General features: G+C 43.5%; 1 long non-coding RNA gene across 1 annotated transcript; it reads left to right on the top strand.

The window, feature by feature from the left end:
• Positions 1–4912: 4912 nt before the first annotated feature.
• LOC137471262 (uncharacterized) lies at positions 4913–9931 on the top strand. The gene is made up of 3 exons (XR_010997490.1): positions 4913–5042; positions 8612–8648; positions 8955–9931. It is a non-coding gene; the product is annotated as an uncharacterized lncRNA (long non-coding RNA).
• Positions 9932–11620: the final 1689 nt, after the last annotated feature.

An 11620-nucleotide genomic window follows, 5' to 3' on the forward strand; every position in this document is an offset into this window, starting at 1 on the left:
CCTGTTCACACACCTACCCAATGGGCCTCCTTTGGTGCTGTCGAGTCTTTCCTATGGTGGTATTTGCAGGCAGAGACTTACTTGGCTCACGTGCCTGTGTTTTCACAGGCATTTTTAATTTGTAGCATCAGCTGAAAAGAAGCACTCCTTATTGTTCCCCTCATCCAAGCCGAAACTCATGCCCTGTCGAAACACGCAGGTGAGGTATATTTAATCCCACATATCTCCAAGGCATTGGAGTAGATGTCACTGTGATCTTTTACCCCCAGAATCTGGAGCAGAACGCGGATGGAGCCAGAGATGGGGCAGGCTGCTGCGAGCGCCCAGCCCGCTGCGACCAGCAGGGGGGAGTGTGGGCAGCACGAAAAGCCAGGCGCTTCGCTCCTCGGGGAAAACTGGCCAGCCCACCAAAAACGCTGCAAGGGTGTGAATGCCAGTGCATGACACGGGAGTCTGCCCTGGGTCCCTTCCCTGCTCTCCCATAACGCTGGAGTATGACGTGGGCAAGTTGACAGTCCCGGGAGTTGCTTTACCTGCTCCGAAGTTGCCTTTAGCCGCCCCCAAACTGCCCGTGACTCAAGTCTGAGGCAGTTCACAGCTGCTCGCTGTAGCTGAAGAGAGACACAGGCATCTTCCCAGGCATCTGGAGGGTCTTCTTCCAGAGACATCTCTTGGGATTGAACAGCAGGAGTAGGGTTGGAGGAATGCGGAGACTTGGGGACACCAGGACAAGAATGGAGCGGTGGGGAGCCAGGAGTGACCTGTGAGAGTCTGAATCTTTTGGAAAGCAAGAGAGAAGGCAATGAAGCAGACTGCAATGAAGAAGGAAAATAGGCTGTCAGGAAGGGAATCACTACTGGATGCAGAGAAACAGCACTGACTGTCCAGTAGGTAGGTGTGAATCCCTGTTGCAATCAGAGCAAGCCACAAATACAGACACAGAATACAACTTCTATAATAGATCAAGAAGCATAGATCAGAAGGGACTGGGGTGACCATCTTATCTGATTTGTATAACACCTGACAAAGAAACTTCCTGAGTTTGTCCCTGTTTCACTTACTGAGAAACATGCTCTTTTAGTCTAGAAACCCGTCTAGAGAGATTTCCAGTTTTCAGAAAATCCACCAGAGCTTCTTGTAATTTTCCTCAGTTGTATTTTTGCCTCTTTTCTAGTCTCCAAGATTTCCTTGCATTGTCTCCTCCCATTGGCTCTTTCAATATTTGTAACTGCTAAACCAAGGAGAACCTTGTTGTTGTACTCCTGTCTCCAGTAGAAAACTCTTATATGGCATTTCCAAATCATCCATGACCTTCTCTTTCATCCAAAAACAGGCTACATCATGGCAACCCTTCTCCGTGGCATCTCTTTCAGTGCTGGAGTCATCCTCTGGCTCTTCTCAGCACTCTGCCGACTCCTCCCTGCCCATGCAGTGATCCAATCAGCAGTTTTCTTGGTGCTAAAGGCTGGCATAATGCAACTTCCCTTTTCCTATTTAATAGTTCCTGTTTTGCAGCCCAGGATCTTATTACCCTTGATACTGTATTTCACTCTGGCAGACACTTCCGTGACTTCCAAGTCCTCTTCAGATTTCTGGCTTGCTTGGGTAGAAATCCCTTTCTGGTAGGAGGACTCCTCCTTTCTGCTACAGCTGAGTCATAAATTTCTGCGTTAAAATACATTATGTTTGCATGAGCCCATGCAATTTGTATTGTTCTGCACCAAAGACATCCTCTTCACCACTTAATGATTCCATCTTTGCACTATCTTCAGATTTGAATAGGAATAATTTTGTACACATTTTTGCATTGGATTTGAATGAGCTAGGTCAAAAGCACCAACTCTCAGTGACTCTTCTTTTACAGTATCACTTCCCAAGAAATACTAGTTATCCAGTTTTTAATCCTTTTAATTAAGATCCATGCATATTTTCTATCATTCTATGGTGTGAACTAAAATGGCCTGAAAAAGTTAAATAAATTACATCAACCCTTTTACCTCTATCAAGCAAACTTGTAATCTCACTGATAAAAGCTATCATTATACCAAGTTGGTCAATTTTCTGTGTATCTAGACTCACTGATGCAAATTATTCTATCCCCTTGAATTAGTTCTCCCTAATTGAAAAGCTCATGAATGGAGGCTTCACCAGGTCTCTGGATATTTGGCTGCGGTGCCACTCAGCATTCCTGTTTTATTCATGGTAATATTGGTACAGTGCCACCTTATTTCTAGGAATATGAAATCTGTTTTCTCAAACTTATCAAAGTCCCTCAGAACCTTCTCCTAACACACTTTTTAGTGCTTTACAAATTGCGGTTTTTGTGTGTGTTCAATCTAAATCACTGCCTTCAGGTTTCTTTTGCTTCTGTTACATTTGTAAAAAACTCCACAGTCTCTTTTGGGAAGAAAATATGTGTCATCACTGTTCAAACTCTACAACAGCCATATTTGTTGGCTACAGCTGTTCCCTGTATTAATATAAGATAATTATTTCACCAGTAGTACCCCAAAGTAATTGCTTAGAACTAGATTTTTTATATTTTGGTTTTACTCTGCTTAAAAAAGCAGTCTTACTACCCTTAAATCTCCTATTCACAGATACCTTCCTGTGCTTTTACTCTCCATGTCAATTTTATACAGTTGCAATCAATTAAATTACATTAATTATTGCTACTAGTTCCTCTCTTTCCCCCATATCTACATATACACAAATCCATAGAGACCAACATCTACATATTTATTTTGCTTTATTTTCCCTTCAAACCACCGTTTTTTTAAATTATGATATTTCAGCACCAATAAAATATTCCGTTTCCTAACTATTCCATTTTTTTCTGTTTGTGTTTCTCTCCCATCTCATTTAGCTCAAAGATGAACTGTTTTCCACTTTGAAAACTGGTTTTTTTAAACCTTCAGGTTTGTATATGAGCAGTTTGGACTTTATTCTGTTTGCCTGTAACAAATCACATTGAGTCACACTTGTTTCAGTCTTGACTAATCAATAATTTTCAGTTCTGTAGTTACTAGTCTTGCTCTAGTGCAGAATACTAACAGGGAATGAATGTCTCCAGAGGAAAGTGTTTTGTAAGGTCTATCCTGACCCTTTCTACCCCACTCTGCCTCCTTTCTGCCGGCAGAGATGTGTGCAACTCCTGTGGGGTCACCTTCCATGTTAGCCTAGGCATGACCAGTGGTGGTCAGAGTAAAATATGTACCAGTCTTCTGGGATGCAACTGGATTTTGGTCTTAATCCTGCAGTGCTTTGGAGCTGGACATGCTTTGGTGCCTTCAGGACAAAAGCAGCCAGCATTAAACCATGCTGGATAGTGTTTTCTTGTTTGCCAGCAGGTGACTATCCCTAAAGTGTCTACAATGACAGAGCACAGTCCATCTTCTGAAAGAAGGCACAGAGGTGCTGTGCTGGCTGGCTCCAGCTGTGTGCTTGGGTGCCTCCAACAGTGTGCCTGGACATCCATGTGGCCCACATCCTGATTCTTTTCTGGTTACTGCTTCTTAGGGAGGAGATCACTCCTGCACTGTGAGCCTGCCTTAGTGATGACCCCATCAGAGGCCTTCATTCTCCCAGATGTCCAGAGGTGGGATGCCAGAAGAGCAGTACCAGCATGATCCTCTCAGTCCTCCCCTTGCCAGAATGAGTCTTGGATGTGAGAGAACAGGTAGCTGACCCAATAGCTGCTCTCTGAAGCACATGTGCATATTGTTGGAGAAAAAGGCAGCCAGCTCAGACAACCTCAGCAGCTGCTTAATGAATTTTGACTCGTTCTAATTTGCCAAACTTTTGACTGGATGAAATTGGCACTGGCTGATGCAGTTCTTTTCATTTACACTGCTCAGTCTGGAACAAAATGAAAGGCAAGTACTTTTGACTTAAACCTGGCATGAGCCCCCCGCCACCAGCCTCAGCTCTCTGTCACACAGGATGCTTTCCAGCAGTGAGGCCAATTTGCACATGGACTGCACCTGGGTCAAGAATGCATGTTATTAAAGAAGGCAACTCCCTTGGCAACCACTTCATTCTTCAAGGTGGTAGCCCTTGGGCTTCTCAGTGTCTCTTATTGCATCAAAGGTGCTGTTACATAGTGAACGGAAAGGTTGTCCTCTTTCCATGGAATTCTCCAGGCACCATCCCTTGGGTGAAGAGCTACAGACCTTCTATCAGCACCTCCTCTACCAAGCTCTGCATCATCCTCTCATCATGCACTCTGCCCAGCCCGGTCTTGTTTGCTCAGACCTCTCTTCAGCCCCAGAAAGGGCAGGAACAAGGGTACGTGCACAGCAGGTATGTTCAACAGTGGAAGAACTGAAGTACAGAGCAAGTAAGTTATTTCTCTTCTAGAATTCACCTCTTCCCCTCAAGGACTTTAAAGCCACCTTCGTCTCAAGCAGAAAAGGCCAGCTAAATCACAGGCCCAAATGGTGCTTCAGCAGAGATTTGCAGTGGGAGCCATTCACCACTGCAGGGTCCTTCTGCTGAGAACCATGAAAGATCAAAGCAAACTCCCCAAGTGAAATGCAGTGAAATGTATCAGTATGCAAAGAGGAGAGTGAGCAGATGTATCAGAGACGGGACTGCTGGTCTCCAGAGCCAGGCTACCTAGCTAGGCATGGCACTTCATGAAATACACTTATTCTTGCATTGAGTTTCCTGCCTGGTTTCATTTGCTTAATTGTTTTCACAGATAGCAATAGTTTGTGCAATCATTTTCTTTGAAAATGGAATTCAGCTCATGTTATTTCACCTAACTGGGCTGATGTTGAGTAAAGCAAAAGTTGTTTTGCTGACAGCCCTGGTCCCCAGCCAGTGACTGTACCTGGGATGTTGCCTCAGAGAACAGTTGTCTTGTCCCAGTGTCAGGTGTGTCCTGGGGCCCTAGAACAGCACTGTGCATGGCACTGGGAGGCATAAAAATGAACCTTCCCCAAACTAATGGCACACAACTCCAGCTGTGGCATAAAGATATTTTGGATGGGCAGGATGGCTTTTTGCCATCCAAGCTTCAGAGTCATGAGCATTAAAAGGTAAAGTGATTTAAACATTTATTTAGTTCAGGGTCGAGAAGGTTTTGGGGCTTTTGCAACTTTTTAGAGAATAAATGAGAAAAGGAGATGGAAAAAAATGGCATGCTGCTGTTTCTAAAGGGTGAGGGAAACTTTATTCTCACTGGCCTGCTTCTCTTGTACAGGCAAGCTGGTTGGCTCAGGACATGGGCTCTCCACATATAAATGCATTCCTGGAAGAGCTGTTCTATGAATCACTTTTCAGCAAAGAAAAACTGTTAGGTGCTTCATAGCAAATGGTTTCGGAACAAGGGCTATGGATTTTCCTTTGTTAGGGAAGTGGCTTGCTCTTTCATGACTGCTGCTGCCCCACATTGCAATGACAAGAGAGCAATGCCCTGTGCAGGTTTGGAGCACTGGCCTGATGGTCCTGTGCTGTCCTGCAACACAAGTACAGATGAATGCTTGTCCACCCACAACTCAACTCTTGTGAAATGTCCAGGAAGGGGAGGGGATAAACCTGCACTGTGTTTTCAGCTACCAGGATAGAGACAATATTTTAGATTCACTGGTGATTTACAAACTCATATCTCTTCCTCTGTCCGTTGGCCCTTAAAAGAGTTAATATTGTATATTTGGGAATACAGCTAATACTGAAAAGCAACTTCCCTATCAAACTATAGATGTCAAAATCTATGCTCTTTGACCTATAGTTTAGTTCCAGAAAAACCACTTATTTTCAGATGAGCAGAAAATAAGCTGGAAATGATGAAACTGATCATGTGTTTGAACTTAATTTTGTTGATGGATGGCATTTGTACGAGTAGCTGTCTCTATGCTTTTAGTTTTAAATCATTTGTGCTTTTAATATTGACCTTTCTGTGAATTAGTGACATCAGAAAACCTATTACCCAATTCAGATTTTGCCAATCTTCTTCAAAAGTAGTTTTATTTATGAATATCTTACTTGTAAGAAAGGAGGCCTTTCTGACATCTCAGGCATTCTAAGCCTTGGCTACATTTTGTCCTACTGGTGTAAGTAAAGTTTTCCCAGAACTGACACTAGTGAACTGTTGTCTCAAGTTAAAGCTGTTTCAGACCAAAGTTCCTTCCTCCAAGATTTGGCTTCAGAACTCAGTTTTGAAATGCTAAGAGGAAAAAAGAATTTTGGAAATTATAATTAGCAAGGAGGAGTCCGATGAGTTTGCCCAAGGATGAGGAAGGCTCTCTCAGCTTCTTTTCTCAAGAAATGCTGTACACCCTGCATTTCAGTTCCAGAGCTGAGAAGAACTCCTTCAGGAGACTGAGAGATGGAGAATTTAGGGGCCTTGTAACACACTATTTGCCCTTATTTTGATTTTTAATTAGTTGGGGTACTGCCCAACCTTTTTGGGGTGTGAAGGTGTGTTTCTGGGCAGACAGCCACCAAGGTGTGTGGGCATCTGTGGAGTCTAAAGGCAGAAGGAATTTAAGAAAACTCCCCCGCTTTGACCAACCCAACATGCTTTCATGAAATTGCTCATTGAACTGTATTCAATATGCTCTACTTAAGATCCTCACAAAACTGAAATACAATCTTGTGTAAACTGCAATTGAAAAGAGTTATAAAATTTGAATTTATCCAAAACAATTTGTACGGTCTGTTATTTTTAAAAAATTGGATGTTTTTCAAGTATAGAGCCAGACATTAATATACCTCTGAGATGGAAGATTTGCAATTTTGTATATGGTTTGTGGTTTACACCTCAGATAATAATCTAGCATAAGTATGAAAATTTAACTGGCATCCAGCTGCAGATTTTATTGGAGCATCCTTTAGTTGGGGTTTATAGCCCACACAATTGAGTAGGCAGGATTTCCTGAAGAGATCAGGTCCCAAGTCCTTTGTGGGGGTGAAACTGGGATGATCACGAGTTACTTGTGGGAAAGGGGGTGGGAGGAAGAAGTCGTGCAAGGAGGTCTACAGTCACCTGTGGGGAAGTGGTGTTTGGGGAGATTCCTTACCTCAGACCCTAATTACTGGGGAAGTGGCACAGGCATTGTTTTGGTACATAAACATTTCACACCCCTCCGGTACCCTGGGATAGGAAACCACAAATAGCCAGTAGCTGCTCTTTGGCTTTTCACTCCAGGGAATTTATTCCTCCCATCCCCACACACGCCCCGTTTTTCATTGTGCTTTTGGGTCTCACCAAGCAAATGAGAGGAGGTTGGGTCAGCACTTGTTGCCTGTGTGGCAGGCCTTCTGTGGCTTCTTCCTTCTAGGGGAGCACTGGTGAGTGAGTGGCCAGAGAAAAGACATGACTGGTGGCAAGGTGTGCTTGTGATCCTGTCTCCATGTCCCCAGAATTTATTCTGACTGTCAGATCTATGGGCAGGAGGGAGTTCTTTCTGGATCAGACAGACACCACTGGTTGGCGTTTGCTACCTTTCTCCTTGGTGCTAGTTGTGGTGATAGCTGTGTGGGGCACTGGTGCAAACCACAGCCTGCCACTGCCAGGACTTTGGAGAGAGCCTTGCCCCCTTCCCTTTTTGTGGTGTTATGTTTGTGGTATTTGGCCTTTGCTACATCTCTGAAGTGTGGTGAGAGATGCTGGGGGGACTTTGAAGCCTATGGAATGCAGAAGAGGTGCTTTGTGGGTTCCTCTGGACTGAAGTCTTGTTTGCTTGTCTTTGCAGTGGACTGCATATGCAGAGGACTGTCCAACTTCTGTGTCTTTGTTTTTGTACTCATTTGGTGCCTCACAGAGGTTGTTCTGATTTGATTGTTGAATAGATTTATTTATTGTTCAAGTCAATATTGTTAAATGCCACTTGATTTGCAGGGGAGGGATAGGCATACTTTAGTTTTATTTTTGTTTGGTAGTTACCAAAATGTCAAAATCTGAGATCAAGCCATATCTCCTTCAGCAAGCAACATGTGTCTAGCACCTGGGACAAACATCAAGTGATCAACCTCAGACAATAGAACAGTTTTCCTGAAATTAGCATTTGGTTCTTAGACCCATAGCCATGAATAACACCCACTTCTTATGCTCAGAATGCAAAATATGAGCTCCAGGAGAAACGATAATAAATGAGCCCAAATGAATTCTCCCCTACAGGAAATGATTTAATAAGTAAGGCTGCCCCATCAGATACTTCTCCAGGGAATGTGATGTAAGTGTAAGGTGAAGTACTATCACAAAAACTGTGTGTGTATACTCCTACCAGATCTATTAGCCAGGGAAATATAAGTCAGGGTCAAGATGATCGTACCCTTAAGCTGACATTACATATCGTTTTGGCAGGAAGAACTGTTTTGTGTTTCTTGATCTCTCCGTAGATATTAAAACAATCCTGTTGATGGTTGAGGACCTGTCCTGTTACCTCCACTCACTTGGCACTGCCTCTGCTGCTTACTGCAGAAGGATGATACAAAGATCCAGTCAGTGACAGGAAAACAGACAAAGAGTAAGGAAAGGGATGCAACTCCTTATAATATGATGTGATTATTGACTATGGGAAAGTGTCCAGGGAACAAAATCAACCCAGAAGGACAGAATGAGTGATGGTGCTGTGCATTCATGAACATTTTTCTCTCTTTCCAGAAGTTCAAGATCTTTGGGAAACTCCTGAGTGACAGAGGTAAGTGAAACTGCCAGTGGGTGGTGCATGGACATCTCTAATGCTTGCAGATCCAAGCTGAGCACTGCCCTTACACATCACATGTATTCTATTTACATCACAGCAGAGGGAGCGTCGGCAAAGCATCTCAGAGGAGCAACCTTTTGTTATATCGACAGCTGCTCCCTTCCCTGATAGTGCAACTGACACAAAAATAATCACAATAATAAGACTCATACAGTTAATTGATTAACCATTTTGCAACCATTGCAGCCAACTTGGCCATAGCTGGATTACTGCATCTTGTGTCCCCGTGATTTCTTACAGGGAAAGAAACACCTGAAATACCTCAGGATGTTTAGGATCGGTTCACCTGGCTGCTTCTCTCAACAGTTCACTCCATTCTGGCCTTTTATGCATATCTGCTAGAAGGCCATACCAACATATTGATTTTTCATGTGCTGTCGTCCATGCTCTGTGCTGAGGGACTATATTTGAAATCAGTGAGTGAGCTCTGTGTTAAGAAATAGCTCTGGCACTAAAATGCTTAAAATTACTCTTTGTTTCTCTGACTTCTCTCCTAATTTGGATTATCCCCCCGGACTTGCCCACAAGATGGAATACTAATATTGTTTTGTTTAACTTGTTTTTTGATGTCCACATTTCTCACATTTCCTGTTCCAATTTCAAAGTGAGTCTGAGCTCCTCCACTAACATTGCTCTGGCTGTTATTTTGGGGATCTGAGAGAGGGGATTAAAAATAAACGAAGTGCGGGTAATGCGTTTCTTGCCACAGATTCTCTTAGGCAAGTCAGAAAGAAGTTATTGACACTCGTTTCTTTTTGGGTTAAATAGAGGGATTAGATGAAGGGTATTACTAACGCAGGTCAAGGTATTAAAATATGGATGCCTAAATTTAGGCTCCTAATTTTGTATATTGAGCCCCTAAATAAGGCTTGATCTTATGCCCTTTGAAGTCAATGCCAAAGCATTGACTGAGTTCAATCTGCAAGATGAAGTCCTAAATTATTCTTAAAAGTTCTCAGCATCTCACAACTCCAAATAAGTAATTACCCTGCCTCTTTGCAAATCACATCTTTCCTTAAGTTCCTAAACATGGGGATCATGCTTTTAGGTATTCCGTATTTAAAATCCTGCCTGCAGATGCTTTCTGTCTCAGGGGCCATGGACATGGGAACGTAAAAAGGCTAATAAAGAAGCATAGCTGGGACACAGATAGATCTGCTTTTTTGGTGAGCAGTGCTTAGCATGAACACTGCAGATTCTATAGCAATGTCAGTATTTATTATGGTGTAACGTTAACATGGAAGGCACATGAACATCCTTGCTGGTGCCAGAATTCAGCAAGTACATGACCATTTGCACAAACTTTGCATACACTGCTCTCCTGGTAACAGGATGTTGGCAGGTGGGAAGATCATAGGATCCAGATGAAATATAAAACGAGATGAGCAATCGTGTAGTGGTAATTTTAGAAGCTGGGTTCTGTACATTATTTACAGTACGTTGTAGCTTTACAGGGATAAGGCTGCCCCTTGCCACTCATGGATTTAATGTCTTCTGTGGGGTTTCTGTGGGGGACTTCCCTCAAAGCAGCAGCTGGAGGGATTTTGTCCATCCAGAGGAGTGATAGAATTGGAAGTTATTTGCAGTAAAGCTACCTTCATTCATAGAACAGTCATCTAGCATGAGGAGAAAAGGCACCTAAGACCTTTCACCAAATAAAAGGATTGAGTGAGTTAATCTGCTTGCTGCTGGTCTTAAGTGCAGAAGCCTGGCATAAAGATGGAACTGTTCACAGTGAACTGGGACAGAGTCAAAGTGGTTCCTGCCTCCGGGAACTTTAAATAGGCTTTACCTTCAGTTAATGAGATATCCCCTCTTTTTCCTGGGGGAAGGTTGAATTCTCCCTGTCTCTTGGAAGGTACTTTTGGCAATTGTATCCTGAATATGGGGAACTCTGGTTATTTTGGATGGGTATTTGTTCCTTTAGAAACTCTCTGAAACATTTTGTAAAAAAAAAAATACAGAAAAGGGATTATTTTGCAATGTTTGAACAACACCCAACACTCCGCTGTAGGAACATGATCCTTGAGGAGAAAGGGTTTATATTCTCCCTCAGGCTTTCAACTGGGCTGGATTTCTACCCTTGCCCAGATGAAAGGCTGTTGGGTACAAGGGGTGCAGGGTGTGACCTGCAGCTGGGGCAGTGGAGAGGCCAGATGGGAACTGCTCCTTGCTCAGACAGACCTGTCACTCATCTCCCAGCCTTCCTCAGGATCAGTGTGACCAGGGCAACATCCCCATATAGTACACCAAGGGGTGACACAAAATCTTTAAAAATTAAACATAGATGAACAGGTCTAAGATCTACCAAAAGCAAAGGGGTTTTTTTTGGTGTTTTTTTGTGGGGGGAGAGGAGAGGGTTGGGTTGTTTCATATGTTTCTCTCAGCCAGCAGGTGCCTCTATGGAGCCAATGCTTTGCCGGTATCACGATGAGTCCGTGGAACAGCATTGAAATACCTGCTTTTAAATGACAATATAGCCTTTTCTTTCTTCAGGGTCTTTTCCCCCTACCCCTTCCTCAAGCCCATGGTGAGCCCGGGGATCTGCCAGTCTGGACTTCCACTCCATCTGCCGCAAAAGGTCCTTGGAGGATGAAAGCAGGAGAAAGATGTAAGTTGACACACACATATTGTTACTATGTATGCTGTATGAAGAAATATTCTGTGTGATAGGAACCAAGTAGCTCAGATGGGGAATGCCGGCACCAAATTCAGCGAGACAAGGCTGCTTCCTTGCCCTTCCAACACCTTCTCAGAAAGCAGGGTGGGGTTTGTCTGGCAAAACCTTCACCCATTTAGTATGACACCCTTCTGCACACCCGGGCACCACTCAGCCAGCACAGGCAAGCCCCAGAGGCATGGGAGAATACCACTGGGTTAAGAGATATAAAACCCACCTGAGGATA

This window comes from Anomalospiza imberbis, chromosome 3 (genome assembly GCF_031753505.1).
Source record: "Anomalospiza imberbis isolate Cuckoo-Finch-1a 21T00152 chromosome 3, ASM3175350v1, whole genome shotgun sequence".
Lineage (NCBI taxonomy): Eukaryota > Metazoa > Chordata > Aves > Passeriformes > Viduidae > Anomalospiza > Anomalospiza imberbis.